A 12875-nucleotide genomic window follows, 5' to 3' on the forward strand; every position below is an offset into this window, starting at 1 on the left:
TTAAACACTTACAACACTTAGAATAAAGAAAAATTTAACTGACGCTCTAACAACATTCTTTTCAAGTAAATTACTAATTACACAAAACACATTATACAACATAAAATTAAAGTAATAAAAGAACAAGTTGTATAAAATCGTTCTTACGCCTTTTGGCGAATTTCGATTTTACTAATAGCATTTTACGCTGATCGGCGAATTTGTTATTAGGGCAACTAACTTTATTAAAACACAAGTTCTTGATTTTATCATTTTACGCTGATCGGCGAATTTGTTAAAATAAAGAGATTTTCTAAATTTTGTTAAGTTTGAGGCTTACTTTAGAGTTATTTTTACGCCGATCGGCGAATTTTAACTTTAAAGAAGTAAAGGCTTTTTCCTTAATAAAAATCCATAATCAAACATACTACTTTAACAATAATTTAAATTTTCTTATAATCAAAGACAAAATGTCTTTATTTGCAGTTTGAGATCATGCAAAATAATAACGATAAACCAAGGAATAGAGGAGGAAAAAGAAATCAGAAACGCTTTCAACAAAAACAAGTAGAATATACTGATAATTTATTAGAAGTACGAGAATTTAATTCAATTCAAGAATTTTCAAAAAATTTTTCGAAAAATTATTAACTAATACGGAGCAAATTTTAAATAAAAATAAAGAATTGTAACAAAAATATTGTAATTTTGCTAAGACAATTAATCTTGCACACAGCCAACCAAATTTTAATAAAAATATAAATAAAAAAAAAAAATTAAATGAGTAGTTATTTTTCAAATCTAAGTTATAATCAACATAATTACCCTTACGTTGAATTGATTTCGGGTTATTTCAATTTACATAGAGGTAACTTTTTAATAGATCACACCTTATCAATAAATTTAATTCAACAATCAGCAATAGCATCATTCGTATACATAGAACGTAATAGTTCAACTATATCTCGACAAGGTGCGATTCATACTATTGGAAATACAATAATAGAATTTAGTGATTTTTCTTTGAGATTTGAAGTTGACGCTTATTCTCATAGTGATACAGAAATTATCGGTATATTAGGAGCACCATTTCTGGATCAAATTTTTGAAACTAGATATTTTGAAAGAATAGCAGTCATTTACGAAAGAGAAATCTGGAGACGTGAATTATCAATTCAGAGACGATTAAGACGTCGCGTAGCTAATTTCTTCAGAAATAATTTATTTAGAAGATTCTTCTAATACTCATAGAAATTTCTCATGAGTGAGCATATTAATAACATTTCATTCAATTTAGAGATTTATCCGAAAATTCACATATCTTCTAAAAATTTAATAGAGAATAGAGGACTCTTTTTAATCAATCCTGCTTTGGATATTAATTTAATAAATGAAAACAAACTCACTCAAGATACTGAAATCAAGAGAATTGAAAAATACACAATAAATTTCGGGTCATTCGTTACATCCGGAACAACAAAAATAGTAATTGCTAATAAAGCAATAAAATTTAAAACTTTTGTTAATCAAAATCAACCTGAGTTAACAGGTATATTAGGATCTCCCTTCCTTAATACAGATCCTAGTAAATTTACATTCTAATCGACTACATATTACATGTATTGTATAATATTATTCACAACACTTTTTATTGTAACATTTTCAATAATTTTGTGGCTAAGAATTTGGTACATAAATCAAAATATTAAATTCAATAATTCATCAAATATTTTAATTTGAATAAATCTCAAGAATATCAAAAAACAAAAATATATATATAAAGCAAATCTCACACCTATACGAGAATAATACTCCCGGTAAAATTTAATTAATGAATTCATATTTTCAGTTCTTACTAAAGTATAGCGAATTATATCCACTATTATCATTAAATTCTTCATTCTTTACAAATAACGAAGGCCTATTCATATTAGATCCCTCGTTACCTATTAATATCATTAAAGAAGACAGACTTAATCCATTTTTAGGAATAGATCGTATAATAAAATACTTTTTGAGAGACGGTACTTTACGAACGCACGGAGAGACAAAAGTTTGTATTAATTATACAGTAATAGAATTTCAAACGATAATTTGTGACGACAATTCAGATATTATTGGAGTTCTAGGGCTTCCTTTTTCATTTGATATTATTAACGAAATAATTTAAACTAACATCAAAATGCCTCGTAGAAAACACCAAAAAGATTATGTAGACGATAATAATGATGAAACCACAGGACCAAGTGGATCAACCTTCACAACCTCCATTAATAGATCCCTTCATGATACTATGGTAAATTCTATGGCTGAATGTTTTGCGTTACAACAGGGTATAATGAATATTCCTTTTTATAATGGGCATAATATGCCAGTAAATGACTTTATTGAAGATATTTTTAATGCTGAATTTACTATTCCAAAGCAATACGACGATCAATATTTTCAATCTATTCTTACTAAATTAAAAGGTGCTGCTAGAGGTAATATTCACGGTAAAATCTTTGGAACAATTGACCAATTGATAAAACATTTAAAACAAAGATTCTTTTCATCCCAAAAAGAAGAAATAGATAAAGTCATTGACAAAATGAAGTCAAAAGGAGCTGTAGGTCCATCATGTTCACCATACAACTCACCACTGCTTATGATTCCAAAAATGAATTATAAAACTGGTGAGAAAAAGTGGAGAATAGTGATTGACTTAGGGCACCAAATGAAAAGGACAAAGGTTCCAAAGACATGTAAAAAAAAAAAAAAAAAAAAAAAAAAAAAAAAAAAAAAAAATTGCCCATAAATAATGATAATAACATAGTTTTAAATTTTAGATGACAAAATCCATAATTTTTCTCCACTACGCCAAGGAAAAATGGTACCGTTCTTTCCATCTGCAAAAGGAAATATAGACAACATACCATACCCAAAAGGAGTACTCGAGGAACAAAAAAAAAGGAACCTAGAGGAATTAGTAGTTGCCTTATTTATTTCCTCTTTTATTTAATAATTAGTAACCAAAAATTAATAACTTGTGATTTATAAACATCTGACTAATCAGACGTTACACGAAAATAAATCTAAGAATTAAATAAATAATTAAATAAATTCCATATTAATCAGCTAGATGATGAAAACAAAAATTAAACAACTAAATAATTTTATGAGTAAAAATGTCATTAATCAATAAAAAAAAAAATCATTATAAAAAAAAAACTAAACTTTAAAACTAATTTTATTTATTGATAAACAAAAAAAAATCATAATATGCATAAACAATCAAAGATGATTTCATAGTTTCCGTTCAATTATTCTTATTAATAATAATTATTATCACAGCAAGAAAACTATATCTATGCTACTCCTTAATTGCAATTAGAAGGAAAAGAAATTTAAATCTAATACAAAGAACACAAAATTAACAGAAGAAAAACTCAATGAAACCAAATATTTCTACACACGGAGAACAATGTAAAATCTAAGGAGGGAGGAAATTCTCAAAAATCTGCAAAAATTTCAACAATTTTAAGACCGAAAACAACCTTTAATGACTTCCATCATGAAAGAGCGGCAAACAATTCAAATTTAAAATTAAATATAGCTCTTGAAGTATGAAAGACAAACACAAAGCTATATAATATTAACCATACTGGCAATAAATCTCTAATTAACGCCTTAACAATTAATACTAATCAATTAATTACATTGCAATTTGATAAACAATATTAATAATAAAATTATACCGATTATATTATTTATATTAAATAAATAATATTGTAAAATAGCATTTCATACATTAATAATGATACACATATATATGAATAAACAATATGCTTTGATTAATAATTAACAATTAAATTATTTAAAAACTGCTAAATTAACAATAATATATAAATAAATTACTAAAAATTATATAACTTTTAAATAAAATTGTTTATATTGTGTTTATACAAACAATTTTATTTGACAAAAATTAAGGTCCTGAAAACATTACGTTATAACTTTTAAACAAATAATATGCTTAAACAATTAATTAACTAAAAATTGCTTCCTTAATATTAGTAAATAGCAACTAACCATACTATTTAAGCTATAACAATGCTTTAATGCAATTATGCTGAAATTTTTATTAGAATTTTAATGAACTTAGATTTTGAAACATAAATTAATAATTAAAAGTGAAAGAAGCTATCAATTTTAACAAATAAATTAAATATCTTAAATAAATCTATAAGCTCGTGGGTTTCATTTGTATTGACATCACAGCTGTCCTAATGCAGAAACCTGCCTAATCTGAAAAATATTTTCGAAATTAATTAATAATTTCAAAATTATTGAAGAACAAAAAAAAACAGAACCTTTAAAAAAAAAAACTTTAATATTTTACTGCCGAATGATAAATTCACTTTCTATAATTAAAATATAATAAATAAATAATGTTTATATATTTTTATATCTGCTGACTTAATAGAATTTTCAATAGAATTCAATCATTATAAAGGATTTTAAGTATTTTGTACGCAAGCATTCAATTATTTTTATGAATAATGAAATTATTTTTAGTAATTCAATTATTTTCCAATTAATATAATTAAAACTCATCGCAGAATTTCAAGTACTTTTAAATACGATTTTAATACAATTTCTTCGAAAAATATAATTATTCTTAAAAATTCTTATTTGCTTTCGTGCAAAGAATTTAATTATAAAAAAAAAAAATTTTGTTAATAAAATTCTTAATGAAAATTCAGTTTTAAGAAACATGCAATTATTCAATAAATTATTTATTTTTATATTTAAATAATTGAATTTTCATAAAATTTAAAAATTGAAATATTTATAAATCGGAATATTCGTACTTTTAGCAAACAATTGTGTGAAATTGTTGTTTTAAAAGTTTAATAGATTTCTTTTGAAATATTTGAAGTTTCTATTTTTTGAAGAATTTTCGAATAATTATAATATAAAATATTAATGTTTTATAATAATATTCTTTTACGTTATTGAATTTTAAAATGTTTTAATGTGAAATGTTTGAAAGTTTTAATTCCTATAAAAAAAAAATAATAATAGATGTTTTTGATTAATTTCACAATTACCGAAATTTCTAAATATATGTAATAGATTTAATGTGGTAAATAATAAGTGTAGTTAAAAAAAAAAACTGTCAAAAAAAAATTACAAATCAGCGAAAGCGCAGCAACCCTGTAAAAGTTATGTATGTTTTATCGTTTTTACCTCATACTTTCAACACAATAGAAATATTTAGAAACTAAATCACAAAAGTTAACAATTTTAAATGAAATAAATAAAAAGAATTTAGAGAAATAAAGTTAATTATTGAATAAATTCTACGAATCAAATAAGCAAAATTTAATAAATTGTTAAAATGTAAAAAAAGAATTAAGGAGAAAAACTCTTATATTTGAATTTGCAAAAGTGGTTGACAGAATGAAATAAATTAACTCCATAAATTGAGAATGTAACATTTATAAAAAAAAAAAAAATTTTTATTTATTTAAAAACACACACATTCACACTACAATTTTATGTAAATCACGTTCCACATGCACACAATTTAACTTTAAATGGATCCACCATGGGAGGATTTTCTTCTAAAATAATTTCCACATCTTTCGGTTTCACGTACCAGGAAGTGTTCAACTCTCTCTGGAATGAAGTACATGGTGTAGGATCCATCCTGAGAGGATTTTCCTCCAAAATGACCTCTGCATCGGTTGGTTTCACGTACCAGGAAGGATTCAACTCTCCCTGGAATGAGATATCAGGAAGGACCTGCTTCATCCTGGAAGGAAATGTTAAATTTGGGCTGAATCAATGGCGATTTTTCCAGCAAGGACCTAATGTCCTTTAGATACACCTTTGGCTTGGAATTTCGGATCGCAAACTGTCGACTTCACGGACAAATCCAACGGTTGATCATTGACCGAAGTTTCTGAAGAACCAGGTTGTGCTAAATAGACCTTAAACCCATGGAATTCTCCTCTCCATGGACGGCCAGGACGCTCCATGGCCTCATAACAGTCGATCTCCTGCATCGAATAATGTATTGATGCTGCCAACGAATGCCAAAGTTTAGAGTGATTGGAGGAATTTCATTAATTCCATTCTACAATTTCCTTCACCAGACACAAAAAACCGAAATAGAGGAAATTATTAAAATTAACAACTTATAAACACATGTCAAAGAAAAATAAGTAACACTGCTAAGAAGTCACACTGCTTACTTTTTAATTGCGCGTATGTACGTTCTATCTCAAGAAGCCAAATACTGAAGACGTCCCAAGTACTATCATCCTTTATAGGGATGCAAAATGCTGAGGTTGACAATTTTAATCACCACTACGAGAAACAAAGAGTCAACGACCACCCTGAGAAAAACGAAATCCATACCTACCTTAAGAAGATGATAAAGAATCACAAACAACACATATCATTACACAACAAACACGTAAAATTATCACTTCACATTCTTATCTAGGCGCCGCCGAATGTAATAAGAGCGGAAGGATATTGATGTCACTGCAAACACTGTATGAAAATTATAATTTAGGTGATAAAAGACAGTCTCAATTTCAGAATTTTATAGTCGCGACATGGGTATTTAAACGATAAGAATAGAATTTCATCGAGACGATGAAAAAAGTAAGGAGGGAGGACTGTTACATCCCAGGTACATTTTTAAGAAACTGTTTATGTAACTGCGATGTAACTATTTTTATAACATATAATAAACACGATAAAAGCATTTAATATTCCGAAATTGAGATAGAAGTTATAACTGAAATTCTATACTTCGTCCTACATATTAGAATAATGATTAAAAAACAAAACCAGAGATAGAAATTGACAAAAATAAGAAACAATGCGTTGAGTCAAGGAGTGACTCACGCAAGCTCGCACTCAGCCGCTATGACCTCATTACGCAACCCGAGTTCTGTGAATCACTTCTTGTAACTCTAGCTTCACTTTTTCCATAATTGAGGTAGATATTTAGATCATTTGTCGAAATCGCATTCTTTCTTCTTTTCTCAATTATAAATAGAATTATAATGAATAAGTATTATTCTAAAGAATTGACACCTTTTACCCCCATAATTGTCTACAAACTCTCCCACTTTTTAATAATTTTATAGTATATAAGGCAAAGCTTTTTAACACAAATTGTCAAAAGTTCCGGTGCGGTTTATAAGACCAGTAGTCATTGTAGAGCGACCCTTCAGTTTTTCATTATTTATTGTATTCTTTCTTTAATCGGCAACTGCAGTTCGAGTTGTACTCGGTTATTGTGCAAGTCAATTTTGTTATTCACTTAGAAACAAGTTTCTTTCCGTAAAAGGTGCAAGAAAAGCAATTTGACACTTAGAATCAATAATTTTAATGTATTAACTGTCGTATTTTGCGTGTCAAGTTTCATTAATTGTAGTTTTTCACCAATTCTTTCTTTAATTGGCAATTGCAGACCGAATTGTACTCAATTATTGTGCAAGTTGCTTTTCTCACACTTAGAAACAAGTTTCTTTCCATAATTAGGTGCAAGTGACGATAAGTAACACTTAGAAACGGTACTAACTCTTGAAACAAACGCAAAAACCCTAAAGTTGTGAAAGTTACATAAGTGTAACATAACAAACTTTCTCAGTTTCATTCAATTGAAACAACATCTTGAAAACCAAACTTATATCGACCAGCGCTTCAATTTTGAATCTACGACTAATCTGTAAACTAAAAGTAAGTAACATTGTATAATTTTGTAAACATACTCTTGAATATTTAAATAAATTGTTAAAAAGGGAATATTTATTGTTGTTGTAACTCAAAACCCGTAGTTTTGACAAGTACAAACGATCCTACTTAAAAATAAAGGTCAAGCTTTACCAACTTGACCATAATCAGCCTACCATTCCTCCAAAATTCTTTAACCTAACCTATCAAACTCGCCTTCTGCTCGGGATGTAACATTTATATTGATGAATTTCTGTGATTTAGTGATTAATTATTAATAACGAATTTGCAGTAAAGTGTACCTGGCGACCTATTCTCTCCCCACTACAGAACGTCTGTTTCTCTTCACCCTTCCTTTTAGCAAATCGTTAGAGGCAGCAGACCCCTTTATAAACTGGACGTCTGCTACCTGATTCCTCAGGTTGTCTGCTGCCGGGCTACGAGGAGCATCTCCAGAACACTATTAGAAATCAAACAAATCAAACAAATACCAAATAGGGTCATCTGTATTTTGTCATTCTCCTATAAGGTCCTTCACCTACCTAATACAGGAGCTAAACACATACTCCGGAATTAAATCAATAATATCTTCTTGACCCAAAAGCAATAAAAGTAGGTGGTATGACGCATTATCCCTTGCAAAAGGAACCTTATAAATGGTGCCACCCTTGCTGAATTTGTCAGTCCATAAGTCACCCCTAATCAACTACCTGTCTTCTTCGAGGTAGTCCAGCAATCGCCACCAAGTTAACTATTTACGTACTGTCATCAAGTGTCTTCTTCGAGTTAGTTCAGAAAACCTCTTCAAGCTAACTAGTGAAGAAATCACAGTCAAATCAGATACTTGTGTTCTTCGTGTCAGTCCTACAACCGCTATCATGTCTAATTGTCGTGAATCATCATCAAGTATCTTTTTGGCTGAACATAGAAGATTTCATCTATCAAACCAGATGCCTTCCTACGAGTTTCATCATAAAACTGTACTTGCCTGAGGACATTCGACACCTGAATTGCAGACCGCATGTTTGGCTCTCCCAAAAGCATTTTGACTGATACTCAACGTTCCCAGGTTACAATTAATAATATCGAAAGCATTCATAAATAACCTCATGTTCTGTTAGCTGATACCACAGTTTGTCTGCAGCTGGGTTACGAGAAACATCTCCAATATACATCATTAGAACTCGACTGTCGATAAACCGGTTGTACTCAAGAAATGTTTTTCTGCAGACTACTTATTTTCAATGATAATAATTAATTGCGGACCTCGCTACACGATTCCAATTCCTTAGTTCATGGCCTGACATGCTTCGAGGAGCTCCTTGGGAAGGATGGCTACGAACTCACTCCCTATGGGACTCCAGACTCCGGACCGCATCTTTGGATGTTTTGAAAGCATTTTGACTGAGGGAAACCTTCACTTATTATCTAGTTGTAGTAGGTGATTGTTTTCTTGGGTCTACGATCCCAGGTTAAAATTAAGGTAAATATCAAAATCACTCATAAATAACCCACACTATTTATCAACTCGCTAGTAGCAGCAGACCACTTTATGTACTGAACGTCTACTAGCTGCTACCTCAGTTTTTCTGCTACTAAGCTACAAAGAGTATCTCCAATAAACACCATTAGAACTCGACTGCAGATAAACCGAATGTACTCAGGAAGAGTTTTTCTAAAAATTGCTTGTTCTAAATTGAATAAAATTTAACCACATAAAGTAATGAGATGAGCAATCTTTTTACAACCCTATGACGTCGATTCATGGACATTTATAAGTATATAAGGACCCAAAATTGGAACCGAAAATCAGTATCTAATATAGTATTGAATGCAATATTTAATAAGCAGCAGTAATAGTTTAACGTCTAAATTCGCTAACAATCAGTCCCAGTACCGAAATCTCCGTGAATACCCAGTCTACAAAGTAATCTGTATCGAGTGTGACTTGTGTTAATTACCAGCCGATTAGAAAGGTACTGCGCTTCCTACATAGTAAAATCTATGCAGACTTCAGACGCATTATCCAATTGATCTTCTTTATTGCATTTTTCTGATTTGCTATATAATTAATAAACGTCGAATTCTTTAAAATGATTTATTAGTCTAATGAAAAGTATTAAAATCAACATCTTAATATTTATTGACTCTTATCCTCATCCCAAATAAGATGTCTTAGAAATTTTTTATTCAAAAGTGGAACTAAAACGATAAGAAGGTAGATTACGTTTCAACGTAACAAAAGTAAATCATGTTTTAAATTCTTGTTTACGATATATTTTGCTAAAAAGGTTTTATCTGAAGTATTAATAGTCGTAAATTACTGACATCACCAAAAATGTAGAACATTTTTCTCAAATTAAAGTGAAAATGGTTATAAAGTATATTTTAAAAATGCAATTATTATTTACCAGAATAAAGAAAGTAAAACAAATCAATACAAGCTTTTAAATAATACTAACATTTCTTATATTTTATTAAATAAATGTTCTAGTCTCAAACGTCCTTAAGGGGCGTGGGGAAAAAGGGATAAGCCTAAGATATTGTGAGTGTAGCAGATATCTTACTTTATACTCCTAGTAAAGAACATTTACAGTGTGAAAATAAACTTTTTTCTAGTTTTCCTATTCTAAAACTTCAAACGCGTTTTTCATGAAGCGGCTACTTAAAAATCGATGGACACGATATTTCGAAAACTTCAGTGCCGATTAGAAAGCTTAATTGTAAATATTTTGTTCAAATACCTTCATACCTTATTCTCCAATTTACATTTTATTATTAAATTATATTTATATTGTATCATTTTGCAGCAACAAACGAAAAAAAAAATTATTAATAAGACTAGAATACATTAAAGAAAACTTCCTCATTTCCTCTAAACATTTTGCCTTATCGTAAACCAAAGATCTTGTTTCCCCTATATAGATAAGAGTTACAATTTTTTCCTTCTATTTTCATAGCATATAATTTACGTTAGCATCCCTTCTTTACGATTATGAATATCGTCCATTTCCTTGTGTTCAATTTAAATTCAAGGAGTCAAATAACATTGTCACCATATGTTGAATATCACAAGTACAATCTGCTCAGCCATTCGAGAACGAGACATGACATCAATAAATTACACGAGTTTACAGAATAGCCCTGATACGGCAAATTGATCCTCTGCATGCAATAATAGTTCAAATGTTACGATTCTCTACAATTTGATTTCACATTTCCTGCGTGAACAATGTCTAATACAAATATAAAGTCATATTTGAAATCCGCATATAAAAGCAGTAAAATGTTAGAATGTGTTTATCAGTAATGTTGAAAATTTTCCCCTGCAAATGCACATTTGAGAATCAGAACACAAAATCCTTTAGAAAATAGGTCATTGCACCCAATGGAGAATTCTCCAGGATTATTCTCTCTCTCTATTTTTTTTTTACTGTCTTTATGTAGTCACTTCCCGTATTCAAGTATATACATTAACGTACCACAAACTTTAAAGCATAAAGCATGTACAATGCTTATTATTCCACTTTGAACTTTAGACATTATTTTAATTTTGTTTATGTGAATATTTCTCTTGAATTTCTTTTCTTGGGGCAATTTATAAATCCAGCGGATAATCTTATATTTGGTATATGGTGATAATCGAGGACTTTTATCTACCCACACACATGTGGGTCTTGGAAGATTTAATCATAGATAAAGTTTTGAAATATTTTCTATTTTTTTTTTAAATGACACCATTGCTGAGGGAAATGAGAAAATGTTTGTTAAACTTCTTAAGAGAAGATAATGCAGGTAAGTTATTTTATAATGAACTCGTCAGAAAATGAATTTTGGGAATCTAATCAATGTTAGATGTGTGAACTTGTGTTATTAAGAAGTTGAACTCTTGTTATATGCCTTCATTAAATTAGGTGCACTTTGAAAGACCAAGCTGATTATATTCTTATTCATGCATGTAATTACCTATACCAAACTCTTCCAATTTGCGTATTCTACTTTGTTTGCTAAAATTTTGTACTTTGTGCATAATGCCTGTTTTCATTTAATTAAAATTCTCTTTCATGGAATATTAGCTAGATATCGGCTTTCGATTTCAATAAAGTTAAAGGGTGAAATAGAACTTTGGACACTAAGAGACACTCTACTTTTATTTGTAAAAGCAAGGATCAAAGAATGATACAAAATATATTTGAATTTGCTTTTATGTAAAATTGATTCTATTGAGATAGACAGATTAACTTTCATAGGTGAATTTCTGAGCTATTGTGATATTCATAACTAATTTGCTGTGTACCTGGGGACCTATTCTCCCCCCACTTCGGAACGTCTCTTTCTTTCCCCCACCATTTAACAACTTGCTAGAGGCAGCAGACCCCTTTATATGCTGGACGTCCGCTAGCTGATGCCTCAGTTTGTCTGCAGCCGGGTTACGAGGAACATCTCCAATATACACCATTGTACTCAGGAAATGATTTTCTGCAGATTACATATTGTCAATAATAATTAATTGTTGACTTCACCGCACGATTCCAACTCCTCAGTTCATGGTCTGACATGCTTCGAAGAGCTTCTCGGGAAGGATGGCTACGAACTCACTCCCTATGCCTAAATACGTTCACTCAAGGTGCTCTTCGGTGAACGATATCGTTGAAGCAAGGATAGTACACCTGGTTGTAGGAGCTACAGCGTCAGGTGAACACCTTCTCCCGATCCTTCTCATCTGCACCCCACGTGTATAGACGTGCTACTCTTATACCTGAGGCTAAGCTACAGCGATGATTTCTTCTCTTATGGAGCACCCTGGACAAGAAATCGCCGTTGAGTTTTATATTTCACAAATCTTTCGCAACGGACAAGAATATTGGCAGCCTTCCTATATTAGAATTTTGATTCTGGCTTAACGAAGAGCAGATTCAACTCCTCAGAGTGCACGTCTTGGTCACGTCAGTCTCGATAGATTATGGAACGAATTCTAGGCTAGTTTCTTAAATTTTGAATACTCGCGTTTTGAAATTAGTTACTACCCTCTGGACACGAAAACGTCTTTATTTGTCTGCTGCAGGAAAAGAAGCATCTCTAATAAACACCATTAGAACTCGATTGTCAATAAACCGGTTGTACTCAGGAAAAGTTTTTCAGTAGATTACTTATTG

The sequence above is a fragment of the Leptopilina heterotoma genome, unplaced genomic scaffold (genome assembly GCF_015476425.1).
Source record: "Leptopilina heterotoma isolate Lh14 unplaced genomic scaffold, ASM1547642v1 Lhet_6, whole genome shotgun sequence".
Taxonomy (NCBI): Eukaryota; Metazoa; Arthropoda; class Insecta; order Hymenoptera; family Figitidae; genus Leptopilina; species Leptopilina heterotoma.